The 14,082-nt window shown below is 39.1% G+C and overlaps 1 long non-coding RNA gene across 5 annotated transcripts in view; it reads right to left on the bottom strand.

Annotated features, from left to right (window-relative positions):
* Positions 1-14,082, bottom strand: part of LOC100032737 (uncharacterized) — a 245,500-nt gene that overhangs the window by 185,347 nt on the left and 46,071 nt on the right. For 3 of the 5 annotated variants that reach the window (XR_008914597.1, XR_008914598.1, XR_008914599.1), the window contains one exon: positions 12,996-13,833. This is a non-coding gene — a long non-coding RNA (uncharacterized LOC100032737). The other 2 variants (XR_008914601.1, XR_008914600.1) reach the window with 2 other exon arrangements.

The following is a 14,082-nucleotide window of genomic DNA, read 5'->3' as shown; positions in this document are numbered from 1 at the left end:
TGTTTTGTTATACCTGTTTGGATGACCCATTGTTTAATGAGATATGCAACATGATTTTTTTTCTTTCTTTCACCCTAACTGGAATTTGATGTTTTCTTCTTTTTTTTAAACTTGAGTATATGAAATCAGTATTCATATTTTTGAAGGATAAGTTTACAATACCTATTAGCCCTAATAACATTGCATACCCCAAAGCTATGGAGACCTGCCATTAATTGTTAAATATTATGGGACTTCAACTGATATTTGAGTTTGATTGAGGAAGAAGGGACTACTAATGAGCCACTGCACACAGTGTGAAGAAGCACAAAGTGAAGGGATTCAGGGAAGTGGTTGTTTGGCAGACACTAGACTTTCCTGTCTCCAGTTATACAAATACCTCTGGCTTTCACTTTGGCTCCCCTGTTACTGTGATTAAAGGAAAAAAATCAGACCAGGGAATCATGTTTCCCTTTTACCTCAGACTTTTGTCTCTTTTCTTTTTTTATAGTATGGCAGTTTTCCTGACTGATGATGGGTAACTGCAACTGTCCTACATGTTTATAGGACATAAATTACCTCAATTGGACCTTGCTGGTAAGTCAAGGACTTGTTACAATTTAAGTTTTTGCTCATAATTTTTATATACATGGGATTCGGGTATATATATTTTATCTAATTTTTTCACTACTGTTTTTTTTGAGAATTGATTCATATGCTTCATAGTTTAGCCATGCATCCTGGGTTATAGTGTTGGTCTATATCCTCCTGAGGGGGGGGGATTGTATAATTATCCTATAATCTAAAGTTTAACATCTTTTAAAGTAATTTTAGGAAAGGAAAATCACCAACACTCTGGACCAGGAAAGTAAATCTTCTGGAGAAGATGTTATAAGGGTACTTGCAGAAATCACATACTACATCAAGAGATCCAGAGTGAACTTTTGGAAATAATGAACTGAAGCAGAATGTCTTAAAGATCTCTTTCCACCTAATGATAAGGGGAATCGGGGGTGACTGTATTCTGAATTTATAGTTGAAGAGTAACTTTTGACCTCCTATAATAATAGTTTTATTCATAATACAGTACTTTATTATCTACAAAGTTATCTTTATCTACAAACATATATGTTCATTTGAATCTTTTGCTATTTTGTTTAAATTTTAACAGTTTTGAAACCTTCCGCATGCACATTTTGGTTAGCTAATGGCAGGGATTTTGGGGTCTAGAAGCAAGCAGGATGGTTTGGAGAAGTGCACTATGTATGAATTGCAATTTTGCTCCCATCTTTATTTTATTTAAACTTTGTTCAAAGAATGAGAAGTTGGCAGTGTTAATATTTCAGTGAAGGCTCTTGTCTCTTTTTCTTATCCCGGAGGAATAGAATGTTATATTCATTTTGCCCTTTGGTCTTTTCTGAACCAATGATCCTTTTTTGAAGAGTATTGAATCAAGAAAGGGACCTTTAAGGAAGAGCCAATTGAATGATTGAATGAGATCTTTGCATGAATGAGATATTTAGCACAAAACCTGCTAAGTAGTAGGCACTTAATAAATTCTTGTTTCCCTCCCCTTCCTTCTCTACTAGCCCCTTTAATTTGTCCCTAAACTATTACAGTTTGTTCCTAATAGTCTCCTCTCCCTCTAATCCATTATTCTGTTAAGTTAACCTACACCTAGATTAGTTGAAAGAAACAGGAATGTATAGAACACAGAGGAATAGTCTTGAGGTTAGACATGTGAGCTGACTTCATCTAATAGCCAGTCAGTGCATTGTGAAGGACTGTCACTCAGAAGAGGAAACATTTTTCCCCAGAGGGAAGAAATAAGATTGGTGGATAAATATCACAGAAGAAAGTTCATTTTGGCTCAGTGTAAGGAAAATCTTTCTTACCACATAGAACTTTCAAAAAATAGAACAGAAAACCCAAAGAGCTAGCTTCTCTCCTTCCATTCCATCACTTGAAATGGTTGAGTGGAAGACCACTTGCTAGGGACATTGTCGAGGGAATTCCTGTTCATGTATAGGTTGGCCTACATGACCTTCCAACTCTTAAGCCTTTGCTTTTATAATACCTCAACTATCGTATTTCATGCTAGTACCTTACATCTCTAACCAAACAGGTTTCCTCATTATTTCCCCTGTAGGGTGCTTCTTTTTCCCTCCTACATTTGTTCATGTGAAATGCCTTCCAGGGCCCAACTCAAGTCCTACTTCTTCATTAGGTCTTCCTTAAGTGCTCTCAAGCTTGATGATCCTTTCTTTTTCTGAACTCTTATAACACTTGTTGTCTATACTATCCATTTCACACAAGATCTGAAGGTCTGTGCCATTGATTTCTACTCCAGAAATGAACAGAGTCCCTGAATTAAAGAGAATACATATATCAAATGGAAAGAATGCCAGAATTTACTTCAATGGATCTGTTCTGCTTCCCTGATGAGATCATAAGCTCTTGGGAGACAGTCTCAAAATGTTTATGTCCCAGATGACCAGAACAGTGTTCTGCATTTAATAAGATTTCAATAGATGTTTACTGTTGATAACAAATGGAATAAAGTAAGAAAAATGAAGATTTGAACTGGGAGCTAAGATAGTGGAGTAAGTAAGGGATACTCTACTCACCCAAACCCTACATACAAATAAAAAAATAAATCACCTCAAAACAAAGGAAAGCAGGAGGAATACATCTCACTAGAGTGAGAAGGGAGAATTGTCCAGCAGTGCAGCATCCAGGGGAATGGCAGTGTAAAAGACTAGCCCAATGTACTCCCACACAGCTTGGGGCAATGAAGTCAGATTTCAGGGAAGTACCTGGGATAGATTTGTGCAGCTCCTCTTTGCCTAGTGGACCTGACTGGGAGTGAAAGACTGAACCAGTAGTATTTACTTATTAAGTCACTTAATTTCTCAGACACAAGTAACACCCTAAAATTTATCTAAATTATGGACAGATTACAATTTGCTTGGTTGAAGAAGTTCCCACTCAGTCAAGGGAATCTTAGCAGTATATAACTAGAGCTGGAATCAATCTTAAGTATATCCAAGCCAGAGAGGTGATGGGATTTGTCCAAGGTTATGGTAAGTGACCAAGTTGTGATCTGAACTTTGACCTCGTCTGCCTCTAAAGTAAGGGTTATTTCTGTTGCAACTTGCAAATCACAGATTCTGAGCCAAGGTCAAATGATTTATGGTAGAAAAAGAACTTTTGGGGGTCAAAGTACTCTTCTACAAATACTTGCAATGCATGTGTTTGTAATTCATTAAACAAATCCTAAGATCCGTACAAATATGGTCCTAGAATGAGTATTTGGGGGGAGTCTAGGGTGGTGGTGGTAAGTAGAATATGAAGCTAAACCAAGTGCTATCTAAATGTCAACAATTATTACACTGTTGAGGTGTTCAGGTGAGATTCTGTGAAGTCTGAGTCTGGAAGCCATTCCCCATAAACAGTGGTCATGGAAAAAGCCAACTGAATGTAATAGAATGTGATCAATTGTTAGAGAAGATACTTTTCATTAAACTTGAGGGAAGAAAATTATAGAAAGGGGGAGAATGAAGAACTAATCAAAAGAGGAAAGTTAATTCAGTAAAAAGAGAAGTGTCTAGGGAGGAAACTTGGTGATATAATTCATGAAAACACATCATTTGGATCCCTAGTATTTGTTAAGGTTTCATGGCATATACCCAAACTAGTCAGAACTACAGATCAATAAAACAAATTATTTCAATTACATGCACTTTGAGATTACTTTCTGCCATCTCAGCTATTGAAGTCCTAAAAAAAGATAGGAGACTGGACAAGCCGAGATTAAAGCAATAAAGTCTGGGGATGAAGATGTTTCTAAAATTGCTCCTAAGAGGCCAAACTTAATGTTACTTCTTGAGCTGTGGTTTCCTTATGCTATTCTCCCATCATTGTTCTGAATGCCCTTTGTAAGTCTGTTCTCCTGGACCTAGTGGTATCAGAAATTCTGTCCTCAAGGATGGACTTGAGTAGTCTTTTCACAAAGATGGCCTGGTGCCTGGGTGTCCTCACCAGGACACAAGATGTACCAAACAGGGATTTCTGGCAATGGGGAAAAAGGAATCAGTGTCTGAATAGTCTGGTCACAACATGGATTTGCAAGAAATCTACTGATAGTCCAACAGTTTCTTGCTTGTTAGGGATGTTAAGCAAATTGGCATAATGTAAAACCAGTTGATCATTGTGTCCTTTCCTGGGTTTGAATCCCCTAGAATGTCAGAACCAACTTGGTTAGCATCATCAAGAGGCAAGAAGCATCCCATACTCCCAGGAAGCCTTCAATGGACTCCAACAACTAGCAGATCAAGATCCCAGTTGGGCCAGTAGGTAGACCAGATATCAGGGAACCTCAAGAAGTGCCATACCTACCTTGAGGAATTCCTCCAAGCTCAAGCTTGTCTGCATGAGCACTATACTCCAGTGTAGACAGTTGGCTTCAATAACCATGACTAAGTCCTGGAATGGTACTTATTCAGCCTGGCAAGCAAGTCAGTGAAATGCCAGAGATCTCATAGGACTTGCTTGGCAGGCTGAAATTATTAAGCTTTAGTAATAGTTGATACTGATTTTTTTTAGTAAGAATTAGTTTTAGCTGCTAGCCAGGACTATTAGCTAAGTCAAACCAACCTAGATTTCTTAAAAGAAATTGTTATTTCTAGAAGGAACACCTAATTAATCAGTCAAGTTAATCATTTAGTTAAGGATAACTTTCAAGGAAAAATATGCTTCATTAAATAAGAATATATTTTATTATAATCTTAAGAATAGACTTAATTAGATATAATGGCTTGAAATCCCCTTTCTGTCAGCTAGCATAAGCTCTTGAAACCACAAAAGCACAAGACTCCTGGCATTGCCCTTACTATATCAAGGCCAACTACACCAGTTCTCAAACTGGCAGTTATACATACATTGCCAAGTGTAAGTTACAATTTTGTAAATCCTCAACTTCTCTGCTGCTTTTAGTTGTGTATTTCACATTCTCTCAATATATTATCTTAAAGTAAAATATTAATATTCTTGGCAATGTTGCCCTACTGTAAAATCTTCCCCTTTCCTGTAAGTTCCTCTTTTTCACCTTAAAAGAAGTTCTGTACAACATTTATCTCTGATCGAACTTGAAGAGCATATGGTCCATGATCTAATATGACCCCTGGACTTAAATCAATTATTCTCAGAATCTTATCTTTCCTACATTTTTCCTTTATAGGGAGAGAAATTTATTTTAAATATCTGATCCACTGTATCTGTGTCCACTCCCATGCAAAGAGCAGGATAACCCTATCAGTGCAACCTCTCAGAGTTAATGATATCTGAGCAGAGAGATCTCTACTCTACTTAATATACGGCTTTAGACAAATCTTTGATGGTGGGTTTATGAAGGTGTACACCCAGAAAATGGAGTGCTTTAGAAAGGTGATATGAAGGGCAGTAGCCACTGAAATGAAGTCAGATTTTAAAATATAATCAAGATAAGAAAACTAGCAGACAGTTCATATATCTGGAGTTAGAAGGGACCACAGAAGTCATCTTGTCTAAAAGTTTCATTTAACAAATAAAGAAACTGAAAGTCAGAGAAGTTAGATGACTTGATCAAGGCCACACAGGTGGCAACATTGATGTTTGAAACCAAGTCCCTCAAATGCAGAGCCAGTCATTTTTCCTCTGTGCCATGCAAAATTAGTGAAATTTGAAGATAGGACTTTTTTCATGTGATAAATGCAAAGTACAAAGTCTAAGCCTATCAGCTGAGTGAAAGGCTTGTCTTTCCATAAAAGGGCAAATATCATATCAAAAAACCACTGGAAACGAGCCAAGACAGGCAGTAGGACAAAGCGATTCTACTCAGGTCCCTCCACAATGACCTAGAAGCATCACATTGAGTCTGATCAAGAAATCCAAGGAGGAAAAAATCCAAGAGTCATTTGTCTGGCCCAAGTAAGCATTGGTACAGAGAGAAAAAACCCTGCAAGTACTCATCATGGAAATGCTTGTGGGTTCAGTCACCAGTGCCACTGTTCTCAGCTCTGATGGCAGTTACCAAGAAAACCCATGTGAAGGACTCCACCCAACACCTACAAGTTGAGCCCATCATTTCTCTTCCTGAGCAGAAGATTAAGATCTTTGAAGAGGACTAAGAACTCTTCAAGATGCTTGCAAAACTGCTCCAATCTGCATACAAGATTGACCTTCTGGAATTGAACCTAAAGTTGCTGAAAGACAAGGAGAAAGAATGATTCACCCCCTCTTGAAGAAGTATAAAACTCAACAAGCACAGGCCCAAGTCTAGACCACTACCTTTAGCAAGAAGTCTAAGGTAAAATTTGAAGAATGAGAAACAGGCAAAAATACTGTAGAGCAAATGGTTAAACAACTACAAAAGCTTTCAGTAAAAGACAACAGTAAGAACCTATACACCAAGAATTGTGTGAGAAAGAGACCAATGACAAAGGTAAAGAGAAGCAATAGATTTGGGGCCTTGTATTATTTCATTACTATTTCCTTTCCTTTATTTTTATTTTATTTTGTTTCATTTTTTATAAGTTTACTATAACTTTGGTAGTTTCTGAGCTATGATATCTGACTTTATACTTCTTGACGTATTTGAGTGTTATAAGCCAGTGGACGCTTTCGAGATACTTTCTCTTATCTCTTCTAGTATTAACTAGTCAGGTTCCTAGGAGTAAGGATGGCTATAAAGAATTAGGGGCTGGTTATTTAACCCTTTAGCTCATGAACTCACACACACACACACACACACACACACAGTCTGGTTTCCTAATGATAATCAGTTGATATTTATTAATCATATTTACTTAGCTTTTATTTAAGGGTAGTTTGTTGTTGTGCAGTTGTGTCTGACTCTTCATGACCTATTTGGGGTTTTCTTGGCAAAAATACTGAAATCAAAACTTAGGCTCAAATTATCAGTAATTGGGAATCAAAATTTAAGAGTCAACATGTAGGCTTAAAATGTCAGAATTTGAGAATCAGTATCTAGGAGTCAAAATTTTAATTCAAAATTTAAAAATTTTGGGATTGAATTTAGGTGTTAAAATTAAGTAAAAATATTATGTTTTGGTTATCAGAGTTTGGCAGAAAATATTGGTGATAAACCTGGAGACCCCAACTAGGCAACAGGAAACCAAGAAAACCCCAGGTAGGTGATAGAAAGCCAATGAAATGTTGCCAACAACATCCTGCCCCTCTCAGGGACATCCAATGAAGTTAATCCAAGCAGTTCACCTTCTCCAGAGAATCAACCCAAGTTGTATTACACCTAAAACTATTTAATAGTATAAGATCTTATGATTCCCCAATCCGTGTGGGACTCTGTAGCCACCTCTTCTTGCATTGTACTCCCTCCTTGCCACTTCTTTCCTCCATTAAAGCTTTACCTTACTCTGGTCTCTCATTGTCTCTTAGGTTGTACCCCCATCAGTCAGACTGACACTTGAAATTCAAATATAAAATTTTTTTAAACCCTTACTTTCTGTGTATTGGCTCCAAGGCAGAAGAGTGGTATGGGCTAGCAATGGGGGTCAAGTGACTTGCCCAGGGTCAGACAGATGGGAAGTGTCTGAGGCCAGATTTGAACTTAGGACCTCTCTAGGCCTGGCTCTCAATCCACTGAGCTGACCCCCAAATATAAAATTTTGAATTAAAATTTAGAATCAAAATGTCTAAATTTCGAGTTGAACGTTTGGGAGTAAAAATGTCAACATCTTGGTCATCAACAATTAGGGGTTAAAATTTTAAGTCAAAAGGTTAAATTTTGGAGTCAAATGTTAAGATTTATAAAGTCAACGTGATAAAAATTCAGAGTCAAAACTTGCAATCAAAATGTAGGAGTTAGTACATTAAGTAAAAATATTAAAAATTGGAGAATTAAAGTTTTGGAGCAAAATTTTTAAAGTTTAAAAATCAACGCTTGAGATTCAGACTGTCAACATTTGGACATCAAAATTTGGCTGGATCAATTCATATATCCATCATAATTACTTTCACTTCCTTTCTCTATCCATTTTGCCAATCTGATCAGTTTGAGGTAGTAGCTTCAGATTGCTTTAGTTTGCATATCATCCCAAATTTTGATGCCAATATATTGACATTCCAATTCACAAATATTGGATTTGAAATGTAGACATTTTGATGCAAATTTTTATAGTCAACTTCCAATTTGACTCTTAAATGTTGATTTCCAAATTGTGACATTTTGACTCAAAATTTTGATCCCCAAATTTCAATTTCAAATTTTGGAATTTTATTGTAAATTTAGCCTCCTACATTTCAATTTCAAAAATTTTAGACTTGAAATTTTGACTTATATATTTTTTATTCTGAAATTTTTAGATATAAAATTTTCATGCTAAATTTCAATTTATAAATTCTGAAGTTATGACTGTAAATATTCACTTGAAATTCTGGTTCTTAAATTGTGATATTTTGAATCATTAATTTTGTTTCTCTAAATATGACTTATTACTTAAAACTCTGACTACTAAATTTTGACACCAATGCATTGACTTCTAATTTTTTACATTTGGCCCTCAGATTCTGATTGTTAAATTTAAACACTTTAACTTCCATTTTTGGACTCAAAATGTTTACATTTTAACTTTCAGTTTAGACTCTAAATGTTGGGTAAGAGATTGACATGTGGACTGAAAATTTTGACTCTTCAATTTCAATTTGAAAATTTTGACATTTTGACTCCTAAATACTAATTCCAAAATGTTGACATTTTGACAAAAAATGTTGACACATGAAGGTTGATTTCCAATTTCTGACATTTAGACCATAAATTTTGACATTTAAAATTTGATTTTCAATTTCTGACATTGTTGACTCTACATTTTGACTCCCTAATTTTAACTTCACAGTTTTGATATTGACTGTCAAATCTTGATTCCAAAATTATCCATTATGATTGGTGAATTTTGACTTCCAAAATTTGACATTTTTAATCGCAATTTTTATTTCCAAGTTTTGATTCACAAAACTCAACTCACCCACTTTAACATTTTGACACTTGTCACTTTGACTTCTAAGTTTTGACATCTTAACTCTCAAGCTTTGACTCTATACTTCTTTAATTTTGACTTTAAATTTTAGGTTCTAAATCTGGTCTGACTTCTGAATCTGGTCATTTTGACTTCCAAATATTTTCTTCTAAGTTTTAACATTGGACTTAGTTGGACCCCAAAATTGTGATATATGAACTAAAATTTTGATGTACAAATGCTTAATTTGACAGACATTTGAGACTTGAAATTTTGACTAAAATTTTTTTATATTCTGAGTTCTAATTTGATTCCTAAATTGCAATAAAGTTGCAGGATATTAAAAAAAGTGGAATTCAAAAGAACAAAAAGTAAAAGACACCATTAACCTACACTTTTTTTTAGTGTTGAGAGGTCTACAGGTGTTATACGTTGCATTTTTCTGAACGCATCTAACAGAAGTACTGTACTGACTCTTTGTCACATTGGATAGTACACAAGTAGGGAAGGATATATGGGTTGGCATGCTGATTTCAGAAAGCAAAAAATCATTAACATTTTTACAAGAGTTAAAAGAATCTCAAAGCTAATAATGAAGAAGAGGGGAAAAGGGGGTTTGTTTCTCACAGCAGATCTCCAACTATACTACAAATTGGTTATTAGGAAAACAACTGTTGTTTGGCCCTTTCCTGACTCCATTTGGTATTTTCTTAGCAAAGATACTCAGGTTTGCAATTTCCTTCTCCAATGCATTTTAGACATGAGAAATGGAGGCAAACAGGGTAAGTGAATTGCCTAGAATCACACATTTAAGCAGATGTCTGAGGCCAGATTTGAACTTAGGAAAATGAGTCTTCTTGACTTCAGGCCCAGAACTACATGCAGCTCCCCCCCCCAACTAATATTTATTAAAAATAGAGCAGTTAAGAAATGGAAAATATTAGGTTTGCAAACAAATAAAATAATATTTGGATAAATCCAAAGAGAGCAGTGACATAGATAACAAGGAAAACAGACCAAGGTACAGGGTTGGAGGAGGGTGGGCATGATGACATCACTGCAGAAGATGGGCTGGGCTGCTCTATAACTGGAAGAGACAGGACAAAAGGAGGGGGCTCTGGATGCTGTGCCATTCTCTCAGCCCCCATCACCCTGCCTGGTATGGGGGAGAGGCAGAATATCTTCTCCCTGGAGATGTGACTGACAAAGACTAGGGTCCTGAGGACCAATAGCAAGGCACAGAGGCTGAGCTCAGCTTGGGATGGTGGCTTAGGTCCCTTTCTGCAAAAGCAGAAGGGGGGGAGGGAGAGACAGGGAGCCTTCAGGGTCCACAAAAGGGAAGAGTCTGGCAGGAGCAGCTGTAACTGCAAACCAGAAGCTCATGAATGGGACTTGCATTCCTGACCAAGAGCCCAAGAGGAATGGGGGTGGGGTGGGTATCTAGAGAAGGAGGGTCTCCCAGCCTCCTTGCTCCAGGCATGAAGAGACAAAGTTCAGGAAGGGCAGGGGAGGGACAGGGAAGCATTCCAGCAAGTCCCTCTGCCCCCCCACCATCAGGCCTAGACCAGAGTAAGCTAGAGGCACTTGTTGTTGGGCAGCTCCCCAAATGAGAAAGGACTTGGGGATTGGGGCTCCTCCCAGGCTTCACTATGCTTCCCTGACCACCAAGAGCATCACCAAGGAAACCCAGTGCATCTTAGGGGCCCCAGCCATCTAGCCAAGAGCCCTTGAAGGCTGGGAAGAGGCATCTGGACCACACTGCTGCTGCCATGGGGACTGCACATGGCTGGAGTGGAGGAAATTCCCATTGAAACAAAATGCCTCCACTCCATATTCTCTGCCTGCAATTTAGACTGTGATGGGACTTACCTAGAGGGAGAGACCTTAAGTGATTCACCATACCACATTATATTCAGGGACTACAGAAGTGAGGGGCTAGGCTTCACCCCCTAGGCAGTGCCTCAAATCACAACTTCCCCATGAAGCTGGTAAAGCCAATGAATTTGCTTTTCCAATTGCATTCCAAAGAGCCAGCCTTGTTAGAGGACCACCAAGCAGTGCAAACTAAGGAAATGGGCAGGCAACCACAAGTATAGGCCATGTACCAGGCAAAAGGTTCATGAAGCTCACTGAATAAAATTTTCAGCAAAGAATTGCAAAAAAAAGTCTAGGCTTAGCTATGAAGGAAACAGAAGATTTGGGCAAATATGACAAATCAGGGAAGCGCAAAGTGAGTGGACAAAAAGAAAATAGGGAAGCCAGGAGTATTCTCAAAGGAGATATGCAAGGAAGTTTGAGGTAGATACTTGGAAACATCAGTATAACTAGGACTCCAATCTGGAAATTCCAACTCTATATGCAACTGTTCTTTCCAGTGTACCATGGCCTCTATTCTTCTGCCAATGTGACCCTCTTGAACTCTCATCTCACTAATGGACCTTCATCTCTGCAGAACTTCTCAGACTAGAAGGAGGAGGAGAAAGTATGTTTCTTCCATGTGAAGAGAAAAGCAATTTCCAAAACTTAGGCAATTTCACCTCTTGAGAATTCAACAGGTACTTGTTGACCTGAATTAGATTCCTGCCATTTTTCTCTATTGCCTACTATCCCTCAAATGTGAGAAGGCCCTGTCCCCAATTGATTTTTGGCCAAAATGGCCAATACAACACCTGAATTGATCTGTAATATTGCAAAACCATCACTTCAGTACTACAGACAATGGAAAGCTCCACCAGCCAGCCTCTCAGGAAACCACCTGAACTAGTCACACTCACTTGGGCCTGAGAGGGACTCTATGGGGACATGGTAGCACAAGCACAGTGTGGTTCCTCCAGTCAGCATCAGTCAGCCTCACAATGGTCACTTGTCATCACAGAAAATCATGTATCTAGTTTCATCATCCAAGAGCATAAAGAAAGCTGCTTGAGAAAACCTGAGGCCAGTAGAATCCCTTCCCAGGAAGCCCCATTCAACCTATAACTGCTTTGTTATGTTTATAGCATCATGAAACCAAGATGCGGGATGCCATTTCCTTTCTCCAATCAGGAACATAATTGATAGTGAATTTCAAAAGGGCTCATGGGAAATTGCCCAAGGTCTACCAGGATTTCTATACTACATATCTTTGATCCATGTCTCTTCAAGGTCCAAAAGAAATTGCTAGGAGTGGTATCTCTGGGTCAAAGGAAGGGTATGTCCAGATGGGTCAGTGTGTGTGTGTGTGTGTGTGTGTGTGTGTGTGTGTGTGTGTGTGTGTGAGTGAGGGGACCACATCAAATGCAGAAAAAGGTAGACTCAGAGTTCTGGCTATCTCTAAGTAGACAGTTGTGCAAAGCTCTATATGAATCAATTTGGACAGAATGAGAATTTATGCACATATTGGGCATTTGCTCAGGGACTTGGAAGAAGGGAAAGAGGAAGGTCAGAAGGAGGCCTCTGTTGATGCAAGCAGGGATTAGGCACCTGGTTCAAAAATGAGAGGGAATGATGACAAAGAAGTGGAAAATGTGGCAAGAAAGTAGTGGATACCAGGGGATAGCCATATGGGGGCCTGGCTGGAATTACCCAAAAGCACTAAGAGTAGGCAGACACTTGAAGGCCAAAAAGGGACACAGAGAGGAGAGGACAGGCAACAAGCAGGGACCACGGACAAATATACAGTACCTGAGCAAGGATGTACTGAAGACAGAAATGGCTGAGGAGGTGGGCAGAGTGTCCAAAGGTTTCCTCTTCCCCTAGCTGAGATTTCAAGGCAAATCCTTATAAGGTGATACCCATGGAGGTCATGGTTGTGGCCTAAGAGGTGGTGGCTGCTGTAGTGGTGGTGGTGGTGGTGGTGGTGAGATGCAGTTTTTCTTCCTTCATTTGAAGGGATTTTTTTCCGGGGGGGGGGGGGGGAGAGGAAGAGTGGCTACTGGGAGAGAGGGAGGACCCAGAGCACCAGGCTCAGTGGAAGGAACCCCATGACTTCCCATTGATATTTACCTTTGGTTGCTTCTCTTGAGTCTCGATTTTGCATGTTGTCAGAGTGTGTATCTCCAACTGTAAGTAGCTCATTCACCGAGCGTTGTCAGACTAGCTGCATGTACAGCCAGCCTATTGTAAATACAAAGTTTTCAGAAAGCGACTTCAACCCTTGTCTTTTCCTCGATGCCTTCTGAGACTCGATGTGTTTCCCCAGAGAGAAAGCAGGTAGTAAGTAAGCGCAGTGTTCCCAGAGAGAGTGTCTCCAGTCCCAGTCTTGTCCTCAAAGCGCTTGGAGACTCAGTGTATCCACAGAGAGAGGCTTGCAACTGGAATGTTTTCAGAGACTCTTGTCTCCTGTGTTGAAGTCTTGTTGGCTGAAAGTCAGAGTATTGAAATTTTTTTCTCGTGGATAATCTAGCAAAGCATTGTTTCCAGAGCATTGTCTCCAGCCACAAGGATCTCATCCACAGAGTGCTCTGAGTCTAGAAGCGCTCCCCAGAACAGACTATAATAACTGGAATGTTCTCAGAGACTGTTGCCAGTCCCAAATGTTTCGTCTTTGAAGTGGGAGGCAATGTTTTTTCATAAAGGAAACTTATGATGTTCATAGATTGCATGTTCACCCCCAGCGGGTTATCTAAGTGTCCTGAATGTAAAGAGATGGTTTCCCTATGTTGTCGTGAGGCAGTATCTAGCCCAGGTTGTCTTGTCTTGTCTTGTCTGTTTTGTCTTGTCTTTGCCTCTGAAAGCAAGGCTGGTGTTGGCAGCGATGTTCTCAGAGTGTCTGCCTCCCACCAAAAAGACTTTAGTCTTCATTCGCAGTCTCATAGCCATGAGCTGCCTTTGTATGTCCTCCCTGAAACAAAAAGTGCCATTTGTCACATGAGCTGGCTCTCGGGGATGGGGAGAGGGAGAGGAAGCCACACATGGCATATCTTGATGGAGGAAACAGAAAATATGAGGGAACGATGGTCCAAGGAGGGCAGGAACCTCATAGGCAGTATGGAGGGCTGGGAAGGAGGGATGAAAGAGCTTTGAGACATGCAGACTGCTTCCATCATCATCACCACCACCACTGATGCGGCCACAGAACGAACATCCAATG

Source organism: Monodelphis domestica, chromosome X (assembly GCF_027887165.1).
Source record: "Monodelphis domestica isolate mMonDom1 chromosome X, mMonDom1.pri, whole genome shotgun sequence".
In the NCBI taxonomy this organism is placed as follows: domain Eukaryota; kingdom Metazoa; phylum Chordata; class Mammalia; order Didelphimorphia; family Didelphidae; genus Monodelphis; species Monodelphis domestica.
The sequence above is the reverse complement of the archived record's forward strand: the minus strand, read 5'-3'. Positions and strand labels throughout refer to the sequence as shown.